Source organism: Dendropsophus ebraccatus, chromosome 2 (assembly GCF_027789765.1).
Source record: "Dendropsophus ebraccatus isolate aDenEbr1 chromosome 2, aDenEbr1.pat, whole genome shotgun sequence".
NCBI lineage: Eukaryota > Metazoa > Chordata > Amphibia > Anura > Hylidae > Dendropsophus > Dendropsophus ebraccatus.
In genome coordinates, this window is record NC_091455.1 from 11,787,227 (window position 1) to 11,800,797 (window position 13,571).

General features: G+C 46.4%; 1 protein-coding gene across 3 annotated transcripts in view; it reads left to right on the top strand.

Moving 5' to 3' along the window:
* Positions 1–13,571, top strand: part of PTK2 (protein tyrosine kinase 2) — a 168,706-nt gene that overhangs the window by 31,889 nt on the left and 123,246 nt on the right. For all 3 annotated transcript variants that reach the window (XM_069957045.1, XM_069957047.1, XM_069957046.1), the window contains exon 3: positions 9,700–9,726. The gene's annotated coding sequence lies outside the window, so the exon portion shown is untranslated. The remainder of the gene's footprint in view (positions 1–9,699; positions 9,727–13,571) is intronic.

Genomic DNA, 13,571 nt, shown 5'->3' on the forward strand with positions numbered 1-13,571 from the left:
AATACAGGATGTAACTCAGGATCAGTAATGTAATCTATGTACACCGTGACCCCACCAGCAGAATAGTGAGTGCAGCTCTGGGGTATAATACAGGATGTAACTCAGGATCAGAACAGGATCAGTAATGGAGATGTTTATAAGTGCAGTTTTCCTAGAAGTCTGGTGTTGGGGTGTTAATAATTCATTACCAGAATTGCACGTACCGCCTGCATATTGATGATTGTAAGATGACATCACCTCTTTCTGTTGGGTTCCCCCATAATGTGCAGCTGGGAGGACTGGTGATATCAGGAAAATGTATTGCAAAAAGAAATAGTCCATATAGGACACCTGTGGGGTAAGGAGAGGGGAGGCCCTTTCTGGGCCGCTATCTGCCATGTGGATGCCTTATAGCCATAGCTGAGCTGACCACCCTGTGACTTTTAGGTGTGTCCGGTGCCGGGGTTCCCCTTGCTGTGATCTGCACCATAATTTTGGATCCCAGTAAACTGCAAGAAAAAAAAATCATGTGGGACAAATATGTTGGAGTGTGTCTTTTAGGTAGTGTTGCTAACAAGTGTCGGGGAGGTGGAGGTGTCGGAGAGGTGGAGGCCAGCGCGGAGGTGTTGGGGGGATGGAGGCTGTTTCACAGGTGTCGGGGAGTCGCGGGCCAATTCAGTGATGCTGGGGAGGCTGAGGTTGTCTTAAAGGTGCTGGGGAGGTGGAGGCCACAGTCATTGTCTGCAGTCATCCGTGCCCTTTTTACCGCACTGTTATGTACATTTATACTACTGCTAATACTTGAGAATTCACATTCAGAGCTGCACTCTAAATTCTGCCGACTTCCTCTTGCCTCTCAGGTTGGGATGCGGTGTATCCGCAGCTTTGGATGTAGCCGGAGCGCTTTACAGCAGATTTATACCCACAGAGGCCGCTCATCTGCTGCTTTATGGAGCATTACTACAAACCTAACCCGATAAATCCGCACCCACATCCTGTATAGTGGAGCCTGCTCCTCTCCGCTCAGCCCATGGCTTAGATACAGCATCCACCCTGTAACCTTGTGTCTCCCAGCAGTGACCTCCACTCCGGGTACACAAGAGCAGGGTGGACGTCTGCGGTCTGGTGAAGGACAGATGCCTTACGTGCTCCCAGACACCCGTCCTTGGCAGCCGCTGACTCCACGGCGCCTGTCCACTCCAATCATCACGTTTTCCGAATGAAAATGTTTCTTCTAGAATGTCACATAAGAAGATGCAGAGCGAGAGACAGAATCTGAATGTCATCTGCAGCCATTGTGCTCAACGGAGCGTCCAACACAACCAGCCGGGTCACCGCCACCCAGTAATACGGCTGGAGATTATATACCGCATCCATGGTTTCTTCCTTCTTATTACGATTGCTGCTTATATTATATAATATCCAAAGTGGAAATATTCCTGGTATTATACCAGCAGTATTATAGTAGTTATATTCTTGTATATAGGGAGCAGTATTATAGTAGTTATATCCCTGCATATAGGAGCAGTATTATAGTAGTTATGCACGAACTGGAGAGAATGGAACCGCTGCACATCCCATCTATGGCTGATACTAATGCCGCTAGGCCTATATTAAAAATCAACACTAGAGTGTCTGTATATGAATTGATCAAGCCATATTGCCCCGTGTACCACCGCGCAGGTCCTCTGGTCCACACGGGTCCCTACGCTAACTCCACACCGTGTCGGTCAGCGACCGCCAACCCCGCAAAGCGTGCACATGCAGGGAAGGGAGGCCATGGAACGGCCCTGCAACCCCAATGTCACAGGACCAGACCCAAAAAAGCCCCACCAAAACCCAGCCAGTAGTTATATTCCTGTATATTGGAGCAGTATTATAGTAGTTATGTAGTGGGGAGAGAAAAGCGTCCGGCACTAGCTGATAATGGGAACACTGAGTAAGGATATACAGGACAGGGGATACGCGGCTGTAAGCGATAGTGTCCTTACCACTGAGTTGCGGTGCAGAGGCTAAACAAAGGGGAGCAAATGACAATGTAGAGAAATAGAGTCTCGCACTCACCAATTTCAAAGATGCAGGTGGTTTATTTCAGACACATCGGAGCTAGTGCAGCAGGGAGAGGGAAGGTGGAGAGGCAGGTGCGTTCACAGAGGAGCAACAATGTTTCACGCGTGAAACATTGTTGCTCCTCTGTGAACGCACCTGCCTCTCCACCTTCCCTCTCCCTGCTGCACTAGCTCCGATGTGTCTGAAATAAACCACCTGCATCTTTGAAGTTGGTGAGTGCGAGACTCTATTTCTCTACATTGTCATTATAGTAGTTATATTCCTGTATATAGGAGCAGTATTATAGTAGTTATATTCTTGTATATAGGAGCAGTATTATAGTAGTTATATTCTTATATATAGGAGCAGTATTATAGTAGTTATATTCCTGTATATAGGGGCAGTATTATAGTAGTTATATTCTTGTATATAGGAGCAGTATTATAGTAGTTATATTCTTGTATATAGGAGCAGTATTATAGTAGTTATATTCCTGTGTATAGGGAGCAGTATTATAGTAGTTATATTCTTGTATATAGGAGCAGTATTATAGTAGTTATATTCTTGTATATAGGAGCAGTATTATAGTAGTTATATTCCTGTATATAGGTGCAGTGATATAATAGTTATATTCTTGTATATAGGAGCAGTATTATAGTAGTTATATTCCTGTATATAGGAGCAGTATTATAGTAGTTATATTCCTGTATATAGGGGGCAGTGGTATATGATTTGTTCCCTGTGATATTCTGTATATTATGCTGTGTGTGTCCCTTTAATAATATGAGCGATATGTTTCTGGATTGATGCCGGCTGTAAGTGTTCTGATATTTCAGCATTTTATCCTCTAAATCTAAGAGGTTTTATGAAGAAAAGGAGATGTCATTGTTCTAGCTCTGATGCCGTCCTGCTCTGTAATCCTGACTGGTCTCTGCAGATTATCGCGCCCCGATCTCTTATCCTGACGTTGCTGAAATCCCAAAATCTATTTGTTTCACGGGTGACAGGACGGCTGCCTGTGACCTTTTCCTTGTGTATTATGTGTCCCCTCCATACGTCACATGCTCGGCTGTGCACCTGCTGGGTCCTATGGAGCCCCCAACCCCCTATAGAAGGACACAACATCTGTAACACGTCCCCAGTCTCCATCCAGCCGTCTGCTCTATTGTAGAGATTTTCCGGTTTTCTGTCAATCATTATATAATGGACTGTAGGACCTCACTAACATTGGGAAGACCCCTCCTCACTGTCAGAGTATTGTCAGATCGCCTACATAACTAATGTCCTATACATAATGCTACAGGATGCACATATATATACACACACACATACACATCGGCCTTCATCTTCCTCATGTCCTGATTGATTTCATTACAGTATATCAGCGGATGGGAGGTGTGTGTATGTGGTATAAGTTTAGCTGAGATTCTGTATCTCAGACATACGTACGGGGGAAGAGGGAGATGGAAGGGGGTAGGGGGGGGGGGGAATGAATATAGAGTGATGGAGATTGATAGATATAGATAGATTTTATATGTTACTGTTTCCATTAACTGACAGCAAACAGTGATCTGAAGCTTTAAAAGGCTACTTTCTGCAGGACATACAGCAGCTGTTAAGTACAGGAAATCTGGAGATTTTGTAAATAGAAGTAAATTTTATATCTATATACCAGTAACTTTCTGACACCAGTTGATTTTGATTTTTTTTCTTTTATCACCAGTGTACACCTAGTTTAAAAGTAGCAAACCTTTTATTTTGTTAATAAACTTTCCCCCCTTTTAAGCTTTGAATATGTTTGTACTGTATTCATCAGTACACAGTGAGCGCCCCCTAATGTAGGCAGCGGCACAGTTATCAGGTGGCAGTATAAGCTAGGGGAGCAGAGGATCTGGAACAGTGTGTCAGGAGAACACAGGTTGCACCCCCATAGGAATAAGATAACTGATCCCATCAGAATATTGGATTTTTGATAAAAACCTGAATAGTTTGTGTCCTTTTAATCTCTCTGATGTCCTATCTGCTGGTCCATGACCATCGCCATCTATAGGCTTCACTTTTCTTCATTCAGAAGCATCTTCTATTGCACACGTGTAAAACTCAGGCCCTCCAGCTGTCTCAAAACTACAACTCCCATCATGCCTGGACAACCACAGCTTTAGCTGTCCAAGCATGATGGGAATTGTAGTTTAGCAGCATCTGGAGGGTCTGAGTTTTTGACACCCCTGTAGAGTGCTCTATAAGTTGGAGTGGGTTAGGTTCAGGATTCCTTATATCCCTATTGGGGACCAGGATAGGGACCAGGCGTCCCTTCATCCTGTCCTACAACAGGGAATGAGGGTCCCGGTCTGGGATGATGGGCAGGATGCAAGAAGAGGGAATTATTGTTAGACATAAAGCATAGACCTAGACATGAAGGCTGGTTGGTTCCTGTAGTGTGTTGTCTGCCCCCTCTCGTGTGTCGCAGGCTTCGTCCCTCTCGTGTTTCGGGACCAGACGCTGGGCTCAGCTGCATCCTAATGGTCTTATTGCCCTCCGGGATCCTCCGGCTTCTGGCAGGAAAGTCACACTTTATGAACTGGGAATCTAGGACAAAGCTAATGGTGGGGGGAGGTCTGTCCGTCATGGCCACATAGGATCGGGTGGTATGAAGCCGCTCGGAGGGGGGACGTATGGATTTTAGTAACTGGATTAAGAGCCGGGCTGATGCAGTGACACATACAGGGGGTCAGGATCATATTGTAGCGGCCATGAGTGCTCCGCTTCATACAGGGGTGGGGGCGAGAAAAGTCACACAAGGAAACCAGCTGAATGATGGAAGAGTAATAAAGATATAGAAAAATAAAATGGCAATTAACTAAGAATAAATGAGACAAAATGGCAAGTAAATAACCAAATAACCTAAGAAAAAAAATAAAAAAATAAAAGCTCCTTGTTTGTTTCTGAATTGATTTTTTTTTTTAATATAAAAAAAATCAATGGGAGTGTTGATATACTTGCGTTTAAAGGGGGTTATCCGGGATTAGAAAAGCATAGCTACATTCTTGCAGGGACAGCGCCACCCCTTGTCCTCTGGTCATGTGTGGTATTACAATTTCAATTTAGTTCTATTCACTTCAATGGAACTGAGCTGCCAAACCTCCCACACCCAAACTGTGAACAGGAGAGGTGCTGTTTCTGGAATAAAGCGGCCGTGTTTAGCTAAGCCTGGAGAACCCCTTGAAGTTGGATTTGAAATAGGGGCAGATGTCGAGGCAGAATTTTCCACTTTCTATATTTGCTATTTGAACAAGTGCTTAGACCTCTCTACAGTGACATGTCCAAATACTAATATATATATATTTGTATATGTGTGTGTGTGTGTGTGTGTGTGTGTGTGTGTGTGTATATATATATATATATATATATATATATATATATATATATTAATTAGAGAGAGAGAACCATAACTCCCACCAGACCTTCATCCTGCATCAACCAACAAAACTCTGAATAAACAGGGTGGAAGCGTTGGTGTCCGTGTTCTATAGTGGGGAATGGATCCTCGGCCCCTGGCAGATGGACGGCCGTTAATGGAGGTGAAACTTCTCATGAACTGCAAATAACATTTCAAGCAAAAATGAAATAATAATCTGCACTTAGGGGCCGGTGGTTGGGGGGTGGGGGACGTTTCATAGAAGATTTATTGAGACCCCCACCACTACTGGGCTCCAGATCCATCCCCCCATCTGCCACCGACCTGCCCGAGTCCTATAGACCTTGTAATGGGGCCTATTGTGTGACCGGGGGAACAAAAGCCATTTGATGCAGCTGAACCGGGAGCTCGCACTCACTCAGCTCTTCTACATCCGAGGATATATACCCCAACCATCGTAAATGCCGGCCAAGCCTTGGGATACGGAGGATAGGAGTCGGAGTAACCGAGCGCTGCTGGAATTATTCCTTAAGAGACGGCTGTGTATGGAGAGGGCGCCCTATGGTAAGAGCGGACATGGGGGGGACGTGTACACGGGGGGGACGTGTTTGGGTCTTGTATAATGATGGGTTGCGGCCAATGATGCCAAAATGTCTACAAAACCGCTTTGTGAATGGACTTGAGCGATGTTGTGCACTTGTTGTTCCACTAGTGTGTATCTGTGTATATGAGTACGGATATATTACTGGTGACTGATCTATTCCCAGGGAGTTGATTTAGCTGCAGTCCTATGTAAAACCACAAGCTGTTACATAACTATCTCTGTGTTAGCTTTTGCGTTACTTGAGCATTGACATAGGACTGCATGTGAATAATCTACGTGATGTATAGAGTTGGTATCAGTGTGGTTTTACATAGGACTGCAGCTCTCATGTATTACATTAACTGTACTGAGAAAGTTGTGTGTTTTTAATCTGTTACGTTACTTAGGACTGCAGGTATCATATACAGTCTGTTATCACTGTGTGTTACACAGGACTGCAGATGACATTTACTACATTTATCTGTACTCAGAGATATCACTGTGTTATCTGTGGTGTTACATAGGACTGCAGGTGACAACTACTACATTATCTGTACTCAGAGATATCACTGTGTTATGTGTGGTGTTACATAGGACTGCAGGTGACATCTACTACATTATCTGTACTCAGAGATATCACTGTGTTATCTGTGGTGTTACATAGGACTGCAGGTCACAGCTACTACATTATCTGTACTCAGAGATATCACTGTGTTATCTGTGGTGTTACATAGGACTGCAGGTATGGTATACAGGACATGTTCTGTTATTACTGTGTTATCTGTGGTGTTACATAGGACTGCAGTGCACTGTAATCCCAGTATAGTGACTGTACAGGATGGTAAGTGTTCCTGGGGTCTCATCCATCACTCCGGTGGGGGGGTAGGGAGGTTGTCTCTTCTGTCTCATTTCTTTTTAATGGAGTCAGGTAGTTGTCCCTTGGGGTGTGCGTCCATCTCTCCCCATAGACCTCCAGTGATGCTGACCATGCAGTACTCCTAGTGGCTGCTCAGCAGTGTTGTATCTAGGCTGGGATGCTGGAAAAGCTGAGTGACCACCTCACCGGGCCTTATTTTATTGGTTATGTCTGCCATGTGTCTCTTCCATATGAACCAGACACTAGCGATCCATCCAGTTTCCAGTTGTGGCAGCCATTTTGTCCCCTGGCTCTATGGTTTATATTGGGGAGGGTAATTGTGTAGTGTATGGGAGGATTAGTTATTTATTACATACCATCCTTTTCTTCCTTTTTTTACATAAACATGGAGAGTCTCTTTAAGGACCACCTTCTTTATGGTCCTGATGTCTTTAGGTGCAGCGGGCTTCCTCTCCTATACACATGGTTCCTCCATACGTCGTGTTCTTGACTTTGACCCCCACCTGCAGTTCATCGTATCCCCTCTGGGTGGGGTCACAGTGGGGGCACCTGCAGATAGTGACACCTTTCTGTTGTAGTATAACATTGCATCCATGGTTATAGCGGAGCTGCCTCTTTCATGATGTCAGGGTACCCCCATAAATATTTGGGTGTTCTGTTGTCGTCCTCAGTGACCCCTGTAGTAAGGCTGGGGTATCCCTGGCAGTGGCCGGCGTCCTGTCTCTACCTCCTTACTGCTGTGCCAGCCGTGGGATGTTCTGCTGGTTTTCCGCATTACTTGGCTCCCGACACAACAAGCTCCGCACTATTACAGCTCATGAATTATTCCCCGTCCATCCGGATTTCTGGAGAGATTTCCTCCTCTCACTCAGTTGTTGCAGATGTGCGAATGCGACCGATCCTCAGGACGTCTATTATCCGCCTTACCGCCTGGAGATGGTTGTCACAGGGTGGTGTCATCATTATCTATACAGGGCCGGGACCCTCCCCTGATATCGTAGGGACTGTCAGGAGACCAGAACTCCCTATACAGTGGAATTATAATCCAGGTGCCGGATTATCAGACTCTGCACATGCTCTATATCCTTACCTCCCTGTAGTCTATTGCTAGAATGTGGCTACATACTGAATGCTGGGGGGTCCTAATTTTAGGACCACATCACCCACAGAGCTGGAGAAGGTTAATCTTTCCAATGCTGTACTACTGCCATTTCTTACTGCTTTTTAAGGGGGACTCCGGAGAACTAAAAATTGTTTTTAAATAAATATCAGAAAGTTATATAAAATTTGTAATTTACTTCTATTTAAAAAATCTTCAGTCTTACAGTACTTATTAGCTGCTGGATGTCCTGCAGGAAGTGGTGTATTCTCTCCAGTCAGACACAGTGCTCTCTGCTGCCACCTCTGTCCATGTCAGGAACTGTCCAGGGCACCAGTTGATTTGAAAACCTTTTTTCCACCATAGTAAGATCTTTGCTAGCTGTCAGTGAATAGGAACACCACCTGGTTGTGAATCTTCCCATTCGCTGATAGCACAGGTTAAAAGGCAATGAACAGAACGTCTATGGAAAAACGGAACTGCACTATTTATTATACATTGCTTTATGTACAGAAAACCTGCAAGTGCCAGTCGTTTAATCTGGCATCTGATAATCCGGCCCCCCATCTGCACCTCTGTATCCAGGAGACGTCACTGATTGTCACCGCTTCTGTCTGACTGCAAAACTATTCACAGAGAGAAATCATCGGCCCAGTGCTGCCCCTCCTCATCCTGTGTATAACCTGCACTAACCCCAACCTCTGTTACCACATATACAGCAAGTGCCCACAGGGGGTCACCATTATATAATATCTGTGAATATAAGATATGATCTACATTACAAATGGTATTACATCCTGTATTATACTCCAGAGCTGCACTCGCTATTCTGCTGGTGGGGGTCGCTGTGTACATACATTACTGATCCTGAGTTACATCCTGTATTATACTCCAGAGCTGCACTCACTATTCTGCTGGTGGGGGTCGCTGTGTACATACATTACTGATCCTGAGTTACATCCTGTATTATACTCCAGAGCTGCACTCACTATTCTGCTGGTGGGGTCACTGTGTACATACATTACATTACTGATCCTGTACTGATCCTGTATTATACTCCAGAGCTGCACTCACTGTTCTGCTGGTGGGGTCACTGTGTACATACATTACTGATCCTGAGTTACATCCTGTATTATACTCCAGAGCTGCACTCACTATTCTGCTGGTGAGGTCACTGTGTACATATATTACATTACTGATCCTGAGTTACATGCTGTATTATACCCCAGAGCTGCACTCACTATTCGGGTGGTGGGGTCGCTGTGTACATACATTACTGATCCTGAGTTACATCCTGTATTATACTCCAGAGCTGCACTCACTATTCTGCTGGTGGGGTCACTGTGTACATACATTACATTACTGATCCTGAGTTACATGCTGTATTATACCCCAGAGCTGCACTCACTATTCTGCTGGTGGGGTCGCTGTGTACATACATTACTGATCCTGAGTTACATCCTGTATTATACTCCAGAGCTGCACTCACTATTCTGCTGGTGGGTCACTGTGTACATACAGTTATATCCTGTATTATATACATATTATATCACAAATCGTATAGGAAATCCATAACTTGTCCCCCTTGGCTTCCTGCATTGCTGTAGGTTTCCTAAGCTGTTATGTTAGGGATGTGTCTGACAAGCTTGCTGACAGTTTCCAGAGAATAATTTGCTTTCTTTCTCTTTCTTTTCCAGATATTTCCAGACTTTCCTTCTCTCCAGGTGAGTGTTATTTTATGTTGTTTTGTGTGCTCCCCCCCCCCTCGACCATGTGACCAGCTCCTCCATATGTTCCTCAGTGACCTGCTGATGGTTTCTGTGCTTCTGTTAGTTGCATTGTTCTTTTTTTGGCCGTTGTGCTTGAGGTCGGGGCTGACATGGTGACTGTGGTCGTCATAGAGGTCACATGTTAATATGTAGCATTCGTAGCAGAAAATATAACATATAAGCAAGTGGTGTCATATTGCAAAGTGCAAGTGACCAGCGTATACAGGAAGGCTGAGCGGGGACCAGAGATGAGACATCCCCCATTATACTGATGGAGGGGGTTAGTGTATCAGTCCTCCCTGACCAGCGTATACAGGAAGGCTGAGCGGGGACCAGAGGTGAGACATCCCCCATTATACTGATGGAGGGGGTTAGTGTATCAGTCCTCCCTGACCAGCGTATACAGGAAGGCTGAGCGGGGACCAGAGGTGAGACATCCCCCATTATACTGATGGAAGGGGTTAGTGTATCAGTCCTCCCTGACCAGCGTATACAGGAAGGCTGAGCGGGGACCAGAGATGAGACATCCCCCATTATACTGATGGAGGGGGTTAGTGTATCAGTCCTCCCTGACCAGCGTATACAGGAAGGCTGAGCGGGGACCAGAGGTGAGACATCCCCCATTATACTGATGGAGGGGGTTAGTGTATCAGTCCTCCCTGACCAGCGTATACAGGAAGGCTGAGCGGGGACCAGAGATGAGACATCCCCCATTATACTGATGGAGGGGGTTAGTGTATCAGTCCTCTCTGACCAGCCTATACAGGAAGGCTGAGCGGGGATTAGAGAGGAGACATCCCCCATTATACTGATGGAAGGGGTTAGTGTATCAGTCCTCCCTGACCAGCGTATACAGGAAGGCTGAGCGGGGACCAGAGGTGAGACATCCCCCTATATACTGATGGAAGGGGTTAGTGTATCAGTCCTCCCTGACCAGCATATACAGGAAGGCTGAGCGGGGACCAGAGGTGAGACCTCCCCCATTATACTGATGGAAGGGGTTAGTGTATCAGTCCTCCCTGACCAGCGTATACAGGAAGGCTGAGCGGGGATTAGAGAGGAGACATCCCCCATTATACTGATGGAAGGGGTTAGTGTATCAGTCCTCCCTGACCAGCGTATACAGGAAGGCTGAGCGGGGACCAGAGGTGAGACATCCCCCTATATACTGATGGAAGGGGTTAGTGTATCAGTCCTCCCTGACCAGCATATACAGGAAGGCTGAGCGGGGACCAGAGGTGAGACCTCCCCCATTATACTGATGGAAGGGGTTAGTGTATCAGTCCTCCCTGACCAGCGTATACAGGAAGGCTGAGCGGGGACCAGAGGTGAGACATCCCCCATTATACTGATGGAAGGGGTTAGTGTATCAGTCCTCCCTGACCAGCGTATACAGGAAGGCTGAGCGGGGACCAGAGATGAGACATCCCCCATTATACTGATGGAGGGGGTTAGTGTATCAGTCCCCCCTGACCAGCGTATACAGGAAGGCTGAGCGGGGATTAGAGAGGAGACATCCCCCATTATACTGATGGAGGGGGTTAGTGTATCAGTCCTCCCTGCTGTGCCATGAGGATAATTGGAGCGTAATCGAGAGCAGGACATGTTATGGGGTGTGAAGTGTTTACGTCCTGCATATATACCCAGTTTCCCCGAAAATAAGACCTGGTAGAGGTTTTGCTCAATTGCTAAATATGAGGCCTCCCCCAAAAGCAAAGATTTTGTTTGGAAGTGAAGAATACCAGGGCATGCAGCTGTGAGTCTGTTTTTCCCTCCCTTACGCTGTTCCTGCTGTGCTGTATCAGTGTGCTGTGAGGAGCACCCCCTGGTGTTTAGAAGCCGCATACCGTACACTCTGTCCCTGCCTTGCTGCACATGTGTGCTGTGGTGAGCTCCCCGTCGTGGCGGGAAGCCGCCATACCGTACACTCTGTCCCTGCTGTGCTGTACAAGTCTGCTGTGGTGAGCTCCCCCTGGTGGTCAGAAGCTGCCGTACCGTACACTCTGTTCCTGCTGTGCATGTGACATATGAATTCTTCTTCATGGACAAATAAGACATCGCATCTATGGGAGGAAAATCGATTTAAGACCCTGTGTTATCGGGGAAGTAGGTATATACAGGGAGTATTTATACAGGGAGTATTCTATCAGCCAGCAGGGTGGGGGCGCTGTGGTGCTTTTTACAAGGATGATTGATGGAAGGTCTGAAAACTTCTCAGGCTGCCCCATGGTGCTGCCTTTTGCCCCATGTCTCTAGAAACAGGATCTTCCTGAAACCTTTCCATGTTAGGCTCCACCAGCAGCACAGAGTATTCCAGGAAAGGAGAATCATTTGGTGAGGACAGGATCATGGAGATCTCAGCAGCACAGAGTATTTCAGCAGACACTGATCTTGTGGGAGGGCAGAAACTTGTTCTTTCATGTGATGATGATAGTCATGTCGGGTCTGTATGAGACAGGATCGGGGTCATTATGTAAGAAAGTTTAAAGGTCACAGAGATCCCCAGCAGCACAGAGTATTTCAGGAGAAAAGATTGTAATTAATGCAGGTGGAGACCTGTGAGGGCCGGTTAGGATATGGCTACATGTGTGAGGGGGATGGGGATGATGGGATCATATGGGGAGGTGGGTGATGGGATAATATGGGGAGGTGGGTGATGGGATAATATGGGGAGGTGGGTGATGGGATCATATGGGGAGGTGGGTGATGGTGTATGATACGTGGAGGTGGGTGATGGTATAATATGGGGAGGTGGGTGATGGGATCATATGGGGAGGTGTATAATATGGGGAGGTGGGTGATGGTGTATAATATGGGGAGGTGGGTGATGGTGTATAATATGGGGAGGTGGGTGATGGGATCATATGGGTGATGGTATAATATGGGGAGGTGGGTGATGGTATAATATGGGGAGGTGTATAATATGGGGAGGTGGGTGATGGGATAATATGGGGAGGTGTATAATATGGGGAGGTGGGTGATGGGATAATATGGGCAGGTGGGTGATGGTGTATAATATGGGGAGGTGGGTGATGGGATAATGTGGAGAGGTGGGTGATGGTGTATAATATGGGGAGGTGGGTGATGGGATCATATGGGGAGGTGGGTGATGGTGTATAATATGGGGAGGTGGGTGATGGTATAATATGGGGAGGTGGGTGATGGGATCATATGGGTGATGGTATAATATGGGGAGGTGGGTGATGGGATAATATGGGGAGGTGGGTGATGGTATAATATGGGGAGGTGGGTGATGGTGTATAATATGGGGAGGTGGGTGATGGTATAATATGGGGAGGTGGGTGATGGTGTATAATATGGGGAGGTGGGTGATGGTATAATATGGGGAGGTGATGGGAGGTGCTGCAGGGTATTTATAGGTCTTCTATTATCTCTATACACTGTATAATAAATCTGTATGCAGTGAGCTTCCCCTACTGGTGGCAGCAGAAGATAACAGAACCTTTCATGACCATTGGCTTACACCCATCAGTCGTCATGGCATGCTGGGAGCTGTAGTTTTGCTATGATTCTCTCTAGGCATACAGAATATATGTTGCCCTGCAGCGTCATGGTTGTGTTCTCCACCCTGTCCCTGGAGAACTTGTACATTGGATGCCTCCGGCTCTGTGCTGCCCCCTATTGCTAATTGTTACATGTGTGTTCCCATCACAGGGGGATCTGCTGACATCTGCATTAGAGACCAGAATCCCAGGACACCATGCTGGAACCATTGAGGGGTCTAGTGGGCACCATGCCGGAGGTCTCACCACCCATAGTATCGCCTGTGACAGCCGGGG